Below are 15197 nucleotides of genomic sequence, written 5' to 3'. Positions count from 1 at the left end.
TTCTAACTCTGTAAAATAGGGCATTTATTAATAAATTCACCCCTGCATAAGATTTAGGATGCTACAGAAGTCAAAGTTTTGTTTACCATTACAAAGGAAACATGAGTCATACTTTGTCAGGTTGAAGCGCTCATTAGCTTATTTTACCCGACTGTTGCTGTTTGGATGACATTTGAAAAGGAATATTTGTTGTATTCCTTTGTGTCCCAATGGAAAGAAAAAAAAAAAAAAGCTCTTTTGTAAGCTATCGTAAATCTGGTTTAAGCAAACATTAAACTCTGTATTTGTAGCGTTTCCAGAAGATATAAAACATGCTTTATGAACGACCTGTAAATGCTATTGACAAGTGACTGCAACAAAAAAAAATGCTTGTAATAAGCCATGGGTAAGGTGCATAACTGATATTTAAATTGGTGAAGGATAAATTATATACTTTCTAAAAATAGACTTCTAATAGCATGATAATACTACACTGTTCTGAAAAGTTCATCTGTGTGAATTGCACATTAGTGCTTTATCGTAATAGCGTAATGGGTGCATCCTAAAAGTTGGTTTATATATAATAGTAATGCATTGTTTTTTTTTTTGTTTTTTTTTTATTGTGTTGGCCAATAATTATTGCAGAAAGTTTGGTGTTTGGGTGATCGGCTAATGTAAGATATTAACTATGCAAGTTTCCCCAACCCATTAGGTTCCCTTTTCAGACATTACACTATTCTCTAACATTTGTATAATGTCTGAAGAACTGAATGGGCCTTTAAAGCTGAACTCCAGGGAGTGCGCATGCGCGAGGGATCCTTGATGCTCGCCTGAGCACGGAGCTCCATGCGACACCAGACCAGTGGCGTCTGCAGCGCCCTCTCCAGCCACACTCAGCCAGTCTAATCGGGGCGATCGGACCCCCGCACCACCGGAGATCACTCCCGCATGTTTAATCCAGCTTCCAGGCATAATCTGGAGCCAGCCTCCACCCGGCCTGGGTGTACCAAGATGGCCGCCGCGGCAGAAGCAGCCACACAGCCTCGTGTCTCCCTCACAAAAGGACTGCTGGATCACAGGCAAGTGCTCTCTCCAGCCCATCTACACTACCCCCCAGGACCTCAGGGACAGGGCCAGCAGGACATGATACCCTCCTCGGCATTCACAGAGTTCCTGCTCAGCCACTCTTTCGGGGATCAGGCTTTCTCTCCCACAGGTCCTGCAATGGCCGCCTACACAGTCTTCCCCCACCATGATGCCCCTGCCCGAGATCATCGTTTTGATGTGGAAGATCTCTACCTTAAACTGTCTGTGCTCCTGGATAGGGGCCTAGCCTCCACAGCAGCTAAAATCACTGGGGACATAAAAGCAGATCTCCAAAATATTGGCTCCAAGATGTAGGCAATTGAAAGCAAGCTGGATCAGACTGCTGCAGTTTCACATTAAAACTCTGATCTCATCCAAACCCTCCAAGATCAATTGGGCACTGCTGTATCCCGCATTGATGATTTAGAGAATAGGTCCAGGAGGTACAACTTCAGGATCAGAGGCCTGCCTGAATCTATCCTGGATGTCACAGCAGTGACACAAGACCTAATGAAAACGCTGATCCCGAACATCCCGCCCCACTGTCTGGAGCTGGATAGAGCCCATAGAGCACTTGCCCCCCCCCCAGGAAGGATGGCTCCCCCAGGGACATCATCGCCAAATCCCAATTTTATGCAGTCAAGGATGCTATAATGAAGCAGTCACGAGCCATGCCTCAGGTGACATGCCAAAGTCACCCTGTGCAGATTTCTGCAGACCTTGCACCTTCTACTATCCAACGCAGAAGAACCTTGAAACCACTTCTACATGCCCTCACACAGAGAGACATAAAATACAGATGGGCTTTTCCGTTCGCAGTGAAATTCACATATAAAGGCCAGAACCAATCCTTCTCCATCTTTGCCACGGGTGAAAAGCTTCTCCTCGGCCTGAAGATAATCTCCCAGGAGATGGACATGGAAACCTCTTCCCACTCCATGGGTTCAAACAAACGACAGCCACCAGTAAGCCCTCTGAATCCCCTTTTGGAATAAGCCCAAGGCTCGCAGAACTTCCCATAATGGCCCTCCATGAATTCCCGCCTAATGCAGAGTTTATATCCTAGTTGGAGACAGGCCAAAGAGATTAACTGATCTTCTTTCTGCCAAGATTGACTTTCTCCCTTATCCCAGGATCTCTTATCCTGGTGCTCATCCAGTGCCTTATTTACAGTTAAGTTGCAGTTTTCATTCTTCCTGTTCCTTTCAGCAACAAGACTTCCAGAGCCCCTCTTTCAACTTCTGTTGTGAAGGACAAGTCGCCCTCAACTATTTAGTGACTCTTCCTCTGGAGTCATCTTGGCACAGCTTAGGAGCCTACAGGACGCTCCCCCCCCCCTCATGTCACTTGGTGAGGTGGGGGGGTTGTGACGAACAGGGATCTTAGGGTCAACTGAACCCCCCTTATGACTGCATTGGTTTCCAGTGTTTGTTTTCACTCTGGTGACATTGTCCCGATCGCCCTCGATCCCAAGTTTTAAGGTTTTTCAAAAGTTTTTTTCTCCTTATCAGGGCGCCCTGGTCTGAGGTGGCTCACATGCACCTCCTCCTATCCCTTAGACTCCTGACGGTTTCTGGGGGATAGAACCTCTAGGCCTTGTTTGGCATGAAGATTTTTGTACTTCAAAACTCTCTCACTCCTATGTGCAAGATGTCCTCTATGTTCCTTTTCTCCTCCCAGGGTTCGCACACACCCTGGGGGAGAAAACTCCCTCTCCTCTATCCCTCTTCCCTTTCCTTCTCTCTTACTCTTCTTCCTTTCAGTTTGGGTACTCACCTGGCCTACGCAACCTGAGAGACCTTATTGGAGCAGACCAGACTCCCAGAGGTAAGTGGTGGTGGGCATTTTAGTGTCCCTGATCTATGGTTCCATGGCTGACCACACATGAAATGCTTTAAAGATAGCTACTCACAATGTCCAGGGTATGAATTCCCCACTCAAAACGAGAAAGTTGTTTAACCATTTTAAATCTTCAAAACTAGATATTGTCATGCTTCAGGAAACTCACTTTCCGGCTCGGTACAGTCCCAAATTCCTCCACTCTCACTTCCCTGACGTTTTTCTCGCCAGCGCAGAAAATAAAACTAGAGGGGTGGCCATTATATTTGCAAAATCCTGTAATTTTAACTGGAGCTCTGACACAAAAGACCCAGAGGGCAGATTCATCCTAGTTAAAGGAATGATCGAGGGTCATCTTTACTCTTTGATCTGATGCTACGCCCCTAACAAGGTCAAGCTGCTTTTTTCAAACGCCTCTTTGACTCCCTCTGCCCCATCCTGGAGGATACAGTCATTTTCGGGGGGACTCCAATGCAGATTTTGATCAGGGTCTGGATAGATCTAGACCTCCCGCCTCCCAAATGACCCGCCCGAACAAAGAGAGCCTCAAGATTGCCAAATACTCATGCCCATGGCATGGCTGACATCTGGAGAGAATTAAATCTCACCAAACAAGACTTCTCTCACTTCTCCAGCCCCCACAATTTATTTGCCAGGATTGATCACTTCCTAGTCCAGACCCACACTATCCCTTTCATCACTAATTCACAAATCAAAGACACGGTCCTGCCCTTCATCCCCCTATCTCTACAGTTTTTGATGTGAGAGAGAAGAAAAGAAAAGAGTAGTAAAGGGTGGAGTGAAATGGGAGAGGGGAGAGGGAAGGAAGGGAAAAAATGATAAGGGAGGGAAATAGAGAGATAACGTAGTAAACAAGAAGGATAGAGGGCCCAATAATGGTAAATAAATAATATAATGGAACTGGGGCGGATAAAATGGAATGGAAGAAGATAAACAGATTAAAAGAGCAAGGGAAGGGAGAAAAAGAACAAAAAAGGTATGAAAACCAGCAATTAAAAATGCGGCATGAGGCCAGCGAACGGACGGCAGTTTCTGGTCAGCAGGCTCAAAATCCCCCATAGTAGGGAACTTACTTTAGATAGTAAGATAGACTTGTTTATTTTAAGTCAAGTAGTAGTAGAGTAGATTGTTCGAGTAACGAGTGAGATTGTGTTTGAGTGTGGAGTAGAATAAGGGGTTTTTTTCTTTCTATTTTCTATTTACCAAATTATGATCAAATAAGGATGGGAATAAGAGCTGTACACAGTGCTATGGAGAAAGCTGAAGGTACAGTGATAATGGGTGGGGACTTTAATTTTATTATGGACATAAAAATGGATACAACTAATACCCACGCTTATAAAAATAAAAATCAAATAGAGGAATTTAAAGGGACATTAGTAAAGTACCATCTGGTGGATATTTGGAGAGCCCAACACCAAACGAAAAAAAATTATTCATATCATTCTAACATACACGATTCCTACCATAGGATAGATTATTTCTTTATTAACCATATGGGTACCCCATTGACCACTCATTTACTATCGGCTTAATTTATGCTATGCTCTCGGTTCGATGCTTCTTTCTTTCTCCTCCCCCATCTCTTCTGTTTCCTCCAGCTTTTCTCCCCTCCTTCCTCTCCTCCCCCTCCATTCACCCCCCCCCCGCCTCCCCAATGTTATGAAAGTCTAAAGAAGAAAACGTCAGGTTGCCTTATATTATTCCTTCAGTTATGAGTTTTCTACGGGTTACGAGAATCATGGCGATTTTCTCTTCCTCCTGGGTGGTGTTCGTTGGGGGTTTGGAAGCTGGAAACATCTACTCTGGTACAGTTAGTTCCCATATGGGGTGTTGGAAGGTGGGGGGGAACCTTCACCCGACTCTCTGGGAATTTTCCTTCATCCTAAGTCACGCCATGATTTTATTATCTCAGGTGATCCAGTTTGAATCTTGTTTTTATGTACCACTTGTTTTTCATTCTGTACAGTTTTTTTTTTTTTTTTTGTTTAATATATTTTTATTAAAGTAAAGTATGACAAAGATATACATATGTCTCAGAATAAATGCATTCTTGAAAACACAGCAACAAGAGTTTCAGCACTCACAGATTTCAATGAGTAGTTATAAGCTAGCCCTCAAATAATTGGCTCGGAAGCTAAACAAAGTGTTAGTATAACATAGGGTTTATACTTTGTGAGCACTTGAAACAAAACAAAATTAATATAAAAAGAAAAAATCCTTATTTTGGTATATAGAAACTGAGAGATAAATAAAAGCAGGAAAAATAAAATTAAGAAAAATTAGCTGAAAGAGAAGAGAGTAGGAGAAGTAGTGGAAAATAGGAAAGGTAAGAAAGCAGAGGATAGGAGGGGGGGTATGGCGGGGGGGGGGGGGGGTTGTTGCTGGCATGCATGTCTACACAGTGAAAGGGAATGATATGTTAAGGTGTAGTTGGCTAAGCTTGGACGAAAGATTTAAGAGGTTTGCGTTATTAGTTCCTTATAAACAGATGTGGATTGAAATTTTATCCAAGAATCCCAGGTTAGAGAATGTTTTTTAGAGGTACCTCTAATGTCGTGGGTGATGCTCTGTATAAGATGTACCTTATCAACCATTTGTAACCAAACTCTTATAGAAGGGATTGTTGGTTGACCCCATAAAGTAGGAATTAATGCTTTGGCAGTGTTTAGTAAATGAGGGATAATCGAACGTTTATATATTCTTATGGGGGTTTTGGTAGAATGAAAAAGGATAGTCCATGGGTCATTGGGTATATTGACTTCCGAGATCTGTAATATTAAATTGCGGATGACATCCCAATAAGGTCGGATGAGTGGGCAAAACCACCAGATATGTGCGTGAGTGTCTTTGTTCCCGCAGTTCCTCCAGCATAATGGGGAACTGGCGGGGAACATTTTTTGTAATCTGGCTGGGGTGTAATGCCATCTAGTAAGCAATTTATAGTTGACCTCTGACATTTTTGAGGCCAATGAGGAAGTGTGGGCTAATTGGAGGATCTTATCCTTTTGATTATCTGTTAGGGAGGAATCTAAGTCAGACTCCCATTTAGCCAGGAAAGGTGGGAAGTTGGGATTTTGAAGTGCAATGAGAGCTTTGTAAAATAGAGAAATTCCATGTAAAGGGGGATCTTTTGGGTAGAATATTTCTTCTATGGCGTTTAATTCACTCAGACCTCTAAGCGGGTTGGGAAGGGATCCTAAGAAATGTTGTAATTGGTGATATCTCCATTTATCTAGAAATGTGGTGGGTTTAGGAGCAAGGATCACGTGTAATGGTTTAAGTATGTTGTCCCGGAGGACATGATGTAATAGAAGAGGTTCTTCCGTTCCCCATGATTTAAAGCCTGGATCTAATAAGCCCGGTAAGAAATATTTATGATTGAGGAGAGGTAATAGAGGAGAATCATACTTCCAAGAGAATTTTTTGTGTAGGGCGTCCCAGATATCTAAGGAGGATATAGTGAGAGTCGGGGTCGATCGAGCTAGGGCCCCACAAGAACGGGGTATCCAGGGGGCTACCGAAAGATCCACTCCACTTAAAAAATATTCAATTTGTACCCATAGTTTCGATTTAAGAGCGTATTTCCAATCAGCCAACCTGGACAAGATAACTGCTTGATAATATGCCTTAAAATTAGGAAGTGCTAGACCGCCTGAGCATTTGGAGCGGAATAGTAGCTCTCTCGATATCCTGGAATGGCCGCCCTTCCAAATAAATCTGGAAATCAGTGTTTGTAATATAGTGAAGAACCCCACTGGTACTCCCATTGGAAGCATTTGAAAGAGAAAAAGGATGCGGGGTAGTATGTTCATTTTGATTATATTCACTTTCCCCAACCATGTGTGTGATAAGTTGGACCATTTTCGTAGATCCTCCCTGATCCTGTTTAGCAAGGGGATATAATTATGTCGAAATAAAGAATGGAGATTGGGAGTCAAATATATACCTAGGTATTTCATGCTTTTCAATACCCATTTAAAGGGAAACAGGGGCTTAAGGAAAAGAGCTTCGGACTTGGAGATATTAATGTTTAAAATTTCAGATTTGAATAGATTTATTTTGAAGTTAGAGATGGATTGAAAGGTAGAAAATTCAGCCATTAAGTTGGGAATTGAGATGCGTGGTTGCTGGATAAAAAATAGTACGTCATCCGCATACGCCGCGTATTTATGGGATCTTTTGCCTATTTGTATGCCTTTGATATTAACATTATGCCTAATTGTAGCTAGGAAGGGTTCTAAGGTGATAGCGAAGAGGAGAGGGGAGAGGGGGCAGCCTTGTCTGGTTCCATTATGTAAGACAAAGGGGTCACTCAACGTCCCATTAATTCTAATTTGTGCTGAGGGGTTAGAGTAAAGGGATGAGATTCGGTGGAACATCCTAGGTCCCAGCCCAAAGTGGCCTAAGGTCATCTTTAAGATATTCCCAGTCCACCCTATCGAAAGCTTTTTCAGCATCGGTGGAGAGGAGTAGGGTGGGCTGGGCGCATCTCTGAACGTATTGGATTAGGGATATTGCACGAAGTGAATTGTCTTTTGCTTCTCTATTGGGTATGAATCCTGATTGGTCTGCTGATATCCAGCTGGGCAAAAAAGGGAGCAGTCGATTTGCAATTACTTTAGCAAAAAGTTTGATGTCAACGTTAATTAGTGATATTGGCCTAAAACTGTTACATAGAGTGGGATCGTTATCGGGTTTAGGGATGACAGTGATATGAGTTGATAGAGATTCTGGGCGTAGACCTGAAGAGTGAGATATAGAGTTTGCGTAAGTGGTGAGACGGGGAAGCAGAATGTCGCTGAATGTTTTATAGTATAAAATGGTGAACCCATCCGGTCCAGGAGCTTTGCCGGATGGGGATGATTTCAATGCTACCAGGAACTCCTCAACCGAGAAGTCCTCTTCCATTTCTTTGAGGGCAGATATGGGCAATTTAGGTAGGTTAGCTGCTCTCAAGTAGGAAAGCAAGCGGCTTCTTCTCTCTTTTTGTGGTAGAGAGGACAGGTCATTTTTAACATTATATAGGTCTTTGTAATACTCTCTAAAGGCCTTAGCAATATCTGGGGTTGCATGGGCTAATTCCCCTGTTGAAAGTTTGATTTTGGAAATAAAGGACTGTGATTGTTTAGTCTTTAAAGACCTAGCTAGCAGCTTGCTTGGTTTGTTTTCCCATTCATAAAATTTCTGTGATAAACGTTGGAATTTTCTTTTAGTATCTAAATTGAGAAGGGATTTTAGTTCCTCACGTTTGAGTGTGAGGGATTGAAGGTGCTCAATATGCATGGAGAGTTTGTGTTGTTTATCAAGAGCTGCTATCTGCTGTAGGACCTGATCAATCCGCTGACCATGCTCCCTTTTTTTCCTAGCACCGAGTTCAATAAGACGACCCCTAATAGTAGCCTTATGGGCTTCCCACACAACAGAGGGAGAGGTGTCAGAGGGTTTGTTTTCCTTAAAATATTGTGAGAGATGAGAGGCTAACATGGAAACTTCGGCTTCATTAGAGAGAAGGGAATCATTGAGTTTCCAATTGTTAATGCGTTGTGGTAAGGAAGGCACGGTCAACGTCATTGATACAGGTGCGTGGTCTGATATAGATGCGGTGCCAATGTGAGCAGATTGCAGGAGGGGGAGATGAAAATGATCTAGGAATATATTATCTATTCTGGAATAGGATTGGTGTGTTGTGGAAAAGTGTGAATAATCCTTCTTCTTAGGGTGGAGAAGGCGCCAGACATCCATCAATTGAAGATCCAGAAGCTTTTTTTTAAAAAGTTTCAGTTGTTTGAAGGAAATATTAGAGCGGCCCTGGGATGTATCAATTGCTGGATCTAGTGGCATGTTAATGTCGCCCACTAGGATAGTAAGGCCTTTGGCGAAGTTTGAAAGTTTAGTCAGTGTTTGTGTTAGGAAAGTTGATTGATTTTGGTTAGGGCAGTACACGTTTGCAAGAGTACATTGAGTGTTACCTAGGAAGCCCTTTAAGAAAAGAAAGCGACCATGGTCGTCTGCCATCATGTCAGATAACCTAAAGGATACAGTACTGCAGAATCCAATGGCCACTCCTTTAGCTTTATTAGTATCTGATAAACTATAGTACCACTGTGGAAAGTGGGATGAGGTTAGCTTAACGGGTGTTGTGTGAGTTAAATGCGTTTCTTGAAGAAAAGCAATAGAACATGTGGCTCTTTTAAGTTCACGGACTAATTGGTGTCTTTTAGCGGCAACATTAAGACCCCTAACATTATACGATATAACCTTTAATGTAGCCATTGTTAAAGCATAGTACGTACCTTTAGCCTATATTTCCATGCATACCAGCCAGAGGGGGGGAGTAGAAAGGAGAAAAGGAGAGAGTTTTTTTGGAAAGAAAGAGAGAGAAAAGAAAAACAAAAAAAACACATGTGAAAATCACATATATAAGTTAACCAACTTGTGGGAAACACATAATTATCACGCAGAAATCTGCAGTGTTCCCATTGGGGAGAGAGAGAACTAGAGGCCAACCCAATCCCTAGATGGGGACTGAATAGGGCGACTATAAGGCCAATCGTTCTCGCCAACCCCAGAAGGAAAGGGGGTGACAGGATTGCGCTGTAGTGAAGGGGGGTAAACAGAGGAAGTGTATCCCCACAGCGCGCGACCTATGAGAAAACGAATAACTTATAACTATAAGTAAATAATTTGTTCCATTTAGGAATGTAAATATTACCAGTTTGTAACCAGGATCAATTTGAACAAAACATAACCCCTAGGCAACAAAGTGCAAACCAATTTGGTGCTTAAACTACAAACCCATGGATAAAAGGTAACAAAGAACATTGGTCAGTACCACAGTATGACAAAAAAAAAAAAGAGAAAAACTGCGGCCAAAACCTGACTTAAGATAGACAACCTGTAGGAAAAAGATTATCCGTAATAAGAAAATTAGTACGTGTGAAAAGTTACATATTTCGACCATGCTTTTGTGCAGAGCCTGGAAGAGAGGTACGCCTTTTCTTTGAGGGGGTCTTTCTCCAAGATGGGTCCGTTGGACTCAGGAATTTAGGGATTGGGTCTTGCCAACCTGGGAGTTCCATGGGTGGAAGATTAAGATCTTGCAAAAAGGTTGGAAGTTCCTCCGGAAATCTCAGCGTGTGTGACCGACCATTTTTTGTGGCAATTAGGCAGGCTGGGAATCCCCATCTGTATGTGATCCCATCTGAACGCAGGTGGTCAAGGAGCGGTTTCAGAGCTCTGCGACGGTCCAAGGTTTCCTTAGAAAGGTCTGGAAATATGGTGATGACTGCTCCGTCAAAGTCTACATTAGGCAAGCCCCGCATCTTCATCATAATAGCATTTTTGTCTTCAAAATAATGCAAGCGACAAATAACGTCTCTGGGCTGATCTGACTTAGCATTATGGGGTCTTAGGGCACGATGTACATGGTCAAAACGTAGCGGTTCAGTGGCTGAATTGCCCAAGATGGTATTAAAGATGCCTCTTATAAATGGTTCTAGGTCATTATCTCCTGTTGCCTCTGGCAGACCTCTGACACGAATGTTATTTCTACGGTTACGGTTCTCGAGGTCTTCGAGTTTATACAGGGAGGCTCGATGGGCAAAGGCCAGCTGGGTAACAGTGTCCTGTAGTTCTTTAATAGCTAAATCATGTGTGTCTTGTCGCTGTTCCGTTTCCTCAACTCTGACCAGAATATGTGTCATGTCAGATCTGACCGCAGATATTTCCTTTTTTATGGATTTCTCCAAACTGTGAAACATTCCTGCAAGTTCTTTTTTGAGACCGCTCATTAGCGTGTTCATTTCGGAACTCGCGGGGGATCCTGGATCATCCATGAGGTCAGAACAGTATGAGGAGGCTGGTGAGCTGTCTCGCACAGATGCAGCGTGAGATGATGGAGAGACGCTGGTCCGTGAGGTTCGGACCTGCTCGTCTCTTGCGTTATCTAAGTACTGTTGAATAGAGCCAGTGGAGACTGGAACGGGCAGTGATTTCTTGCCTGGACGTTTACCTTTGGCAGACCGGAGTTTAGGTGTTTTGGCGGACATTACTGGAACTATAGGGTCGATCGCCGTGGGGATCACCCCCTACTCACATCTGTTCAGAGACATGCTTCCATCATAATATCCCTGTTACTCAAAAATAGTCTTATGAAGGAAGTATGCAAGCAATGTTAGAAGCGCTTCAACAATCACAGGGAAAAGCGATGATAGTTGTACTGATGGAAGTTTATGGGAGCAGAAGCTATGTGTAAGATATAGTAGTAGGGAATTGGCTTAAGAGTACTTGGAGCACCAAGATGGCCGCTAGCTTCCAGAGGTAGGCCGGAGGGTAGTCTTTTCTTGCGGTAATAGAGTATGTGGTCTGTCACTATATGAAGGGGCCAGTTAATGGGTGGTATGTTTGAGAGTTCAGTATTTATAGTGGTGGCTGGGCAGGTTAGCAGGGGAAGTGGTTTGGAGTACCAAGATGGCCGCCGTCTTCCACAGGTAGGCCGAAGCCGCGGTCTTTCCTGAGAGTCGCGGCCGGCCGAGTGAGCACCGTTCGCTGTGGGCCCAATTCAGCGCTGCGGGGCACCAAAACGGAGGTCCTGGCGGAGTGGGAACGTGCCGATTTGGGCAAGGGGGACTCTGCAGAGGGGTGGGTAGGCGGATGCCTCTGTACTCACTGTGCCTGTGTTGCGGAGGCTGATCCTGTAGGCCGCAAGATGGCGCCTGGCGGGGAGCAGTCCGAGGCAGAGGAAGAGACCACTAGGCAGCAACCCTCAGTCGCCCAAGGCCCCCCCGACTGCCGACGGCGACACGATCGAGCCGCCAGGTAAAGGCTCCTTCTGTCTGCTTGGCTGTGGGGGTGATGGGCGGCGTGTACGGAGCCCTCCGCAGGTCCCAAGATGGCGGCGGGCGCCCAGGGCTCAGGTCCAGCTGGAGGCCCGGGGCTAGATAGAGTGCAGCCCTGGTAGCCAATTCCCCTTGTTAGCCGCAGTGGAGGTAGGCTAACCACTTCTGGAGGTGGAGAGGAGCTCCACAGATTGAAGAAGGGCTAGGATGGCGTCGGATGGGTATATGTAGAGCGGAGCTCAGCTTCCACACGTCCTTCTCCTAGCTCGTCCAGACACGCCCCCCATTCTGTACAGTTACAGTGACTTTCAAAATTTGCTTTATACATGATGTCGTTTTCAAATGTATTTCTCTTGTATCTCAAAATAAAAATCTTTGAAATAAAGCTGAACTCCAGGAATGTTTTTTATTGAGTACTTTCGTGGTCCAAAAAAAAGGAAATGACAATGATTCAGTCATGCAACACTGTACCCAAATGAAATTCGCATCCTTTTTTTCACACAAATAGCTTTCTTTTGCTGGTATTTAATCACTAGTGGGTTTTTATTTTTTGTGCTATAAATAAAAAAAGACTGAAAATTTGGTGAAAAAACGCCTTTTTCTTTGTTTCTGTCATAAAATTTTGCAAATTAATAATATTTCTTCATAAATTTTGGCCAAAATTTATACGGCTACATATCTTCGGTAAAAATAACCCTAATTAGTGTATATATTTTGGTCTTTGTGAAAGTTATAGAGTCTACAAGCTATGGTGCCAATCATTGAAAATTGATTACACCTGATCACACCTGATGTACTGAAGACCTATCTCATTTCTTGAGACCCTAACAAGCCAGGAAAGTACAAATACCCACAAAATGACCCCATTTTGGAAAGCAGACACCCGAACATATAATCTATGAGGAATAATGAGTCTTTTGAACGGTTAATTTTTTTCCAGACGTTTTTGGAAGATGTGGAAAAAAATGAAAATGCATTTTTTCCCACAAAGTTGTCCATTTTTAAGACATTTCCAACACATAGCATGTACATAGCAAAAATGACACTCCAAAATACATTCTGCTACTCCTCCTGAGTATGGCGATACCACATGTGTGAGACTTTTACACAGCCTGGCCACATACAGAGGCCCACTAGTGAAGTAGCACCTTCATGCATTCTACAAGCATAAATTACACATCTCATTTCTCAACCACCTATTACACTTATGAAGGCCCTGGAGCACCAGGACAATGGTAAACGCCAACAAAATGACCCCATTTTGGAAAGCAGACACCCCAACGTATAATCTATGAGGAATAATGAGTCTTTTGAACGGTTCATTTTTTTTCAGACTTTTTGGAAAATGTGGAATAAAATGAAAATACCTTTTTTTTTTTTTTTCCTACAAAGTTGTCCATTTTTAAGATATTTCTAACACATAGCATGTACATAGCAAAAAATGACACCCGAAAATACATTCTGCTACTCCTCCTGAGAATGGCAATACTACATGTGTGAGTCTTTTACACAGCCTGACCACATACAGAGGCCCACCATTGAAGTAGCACCTTCAGGCGTTCTACAAAAATAAATTATACATCTAATTTCCTAACAACCTATCATTTTTGAAGGCCCTTATATTTCTAACACATAGCATTTACATACCAAAAATGACACTCCAAAATAAATTCTATTGAGGAAAGGGTAAAAAAAAAGTATTACCTGCGATTTTAGTAGTGTTCCCAGAGGAGAGAATTGGTCCAGGCAGCAGGCAGGGATGTGCTTAGGAACAACAATAGTAATTATCCAGACAGCAGGCAGGAATATTGTATATCGTCAGCACAGCCAAAGCATTTGTCCATAGAAATTGTCCAGACAGAGACAGCCAGCACAGCCATATTAGTCCTGGTACACCGTTACCTGCCTGCACTCATTATTGTACCACTCTCCAGCCCTTCATAAACATACTGCCTTTGCTACAGCTAATTATTTCCATAGTCCAGGTAGCAGGCAGAGGCATGATGGCAGAAAGTCAGCAGCCGGCTGAGGGCCGCAATCAGGTAAGACCTGTGCACAGGGGCACAGCGGTAGAGGCTTCGACCCACTCAAAGTCTATGAAGCCTCCGGACTCTAGACCCTAATCCGGAAATTACAAAACCCAGAGACAACAAAAAAAATAGTTTTCTCCATCCAGAAAAACATTTCTGGAGCCCCTCACATGTGAGACCCCTGTGTACTACAGTAGCAGGGCAACAGATCAGTCCAAGCGGTAAGCAAAAGCATAGTCCATAAAACAGGCCAGGGTCAGTTCATGTGCAAGCAGTCCAAGCAGTAGGCAGAAGCGTAGTTAATAAAACAGGCCAGGGTCAGTTCACGTGGAAGGCAGTGGCATGGTTATTTGAGGAAGCATGGGAAATGGTCCGCACAGATGATGAAAATGGAGAAATGGTTAAGAATATGGGCTAATATTTTAGGGATGTGTCATATAGTCTAAAGCATTCACCAATGCAAAGGCCGGGTTCAGAGGGACACTGGGGACAATGGTAGCTGGTATCTCTTCGAAATCCTTTTTTGCTGCATACTCAATATTTTTTTTGGCGTCTTCGGCCTGCTTCAGATGGTGGCATGTTGTCCGGGAAGTGGCGTTCATGAAGTCGGCTAACAGCATCAGAGCGAAGGTTTTCTGGGGGGGGTGTCTTTGATGGTAGATGAGGGACGTGACAACTTCTTCGATGAATTTTAGGAAGTGGGCAGGGCTTTCTGTGGATTTGGTGTGAATTATGTAGGCATTATAAATGGCCAAATGAATTAAATAGATTGCTACTTTCTTGTACCAGAAACGGGACCTCCTTAATGATAAATTGGGCTGAAGCATTTGGTCATTTAAATCCACCCCCCCATGTACAGATTGTAAACTTGTACACATGTTTTCTTTACAATGGGACCTCATCTTCTCTGAACTTCAACTGTAGTGTCATCATGGATGGTGGACATCATGTACACATTCCTGGTATCCTTCCACCTCAAGGCCAGCACTTTGTTGCATCTCAAAGTTGCTTTTTCTCCCCTTCACAATTTCTTATTCACTATGGCTTGTGGGAAGCCCTTCCTATTCTTTCTGGAGGTTCCACAGGCCAGGGTTTCTACGAGGTATAGGTGTTTAAAAAGGGGCAGGCTGGTGTAAAAGTTATCCAGGTATATGTGGTAACCTTTCTTCAGCAGTGGGTATGCCAGGTCCCATACAATTTTACCAGTTGTGCCCATGTAGGCCAGGCACTCAGGGGGCTGGAGCTGGGAATCTCTTCCTTCGTATATGCGGAACGCATACAGATATCCCGTGACTCTCTCGCAAAGCTTATAAAATTTCACTCCGTATTTGGCCCTTTTGCTAGGAATGTATTGCTCTATTCCTAGCCGGCCTGAAAAGGGTACCAGGGACTCATCTACACA

General features: G+C 43.5%; 1 protein-coding gene across 2 annotated transcripts in view; it reads left to right on the top strand.

Annotated features, from left to right (window-relative positions):
• The window catches only part of ACSS3 (acyl-CoA synthetase short chain family member 3), a 219335-nt gene that overhangs the window by 85467 nt on the left and 118671 nt on the right, over positions 1-15197 (top strand). The gene's annotated exons all lie outside the window — the stretch shown is intronic.

Source organism: Aquarana catesbeiana, linkage group LG03 (genome assembly GCF_042186555.1).
Source record: "Aquarana catesbeiana isolate 2022-GZ linkage group LG03, ASM4218655v1, whole genome shotgun sequence".
NCBI lineage: Eukaryota > Metazoa > Chordata > Amphibia > Anura > Ranidae > Aquarana > Aquarana catesbeiana.
The sequence above is the reverse complement of the archived record's forward strand: the minus strand, read 5'-3'. Positions and strand labels throughout refer to the sequence as shown.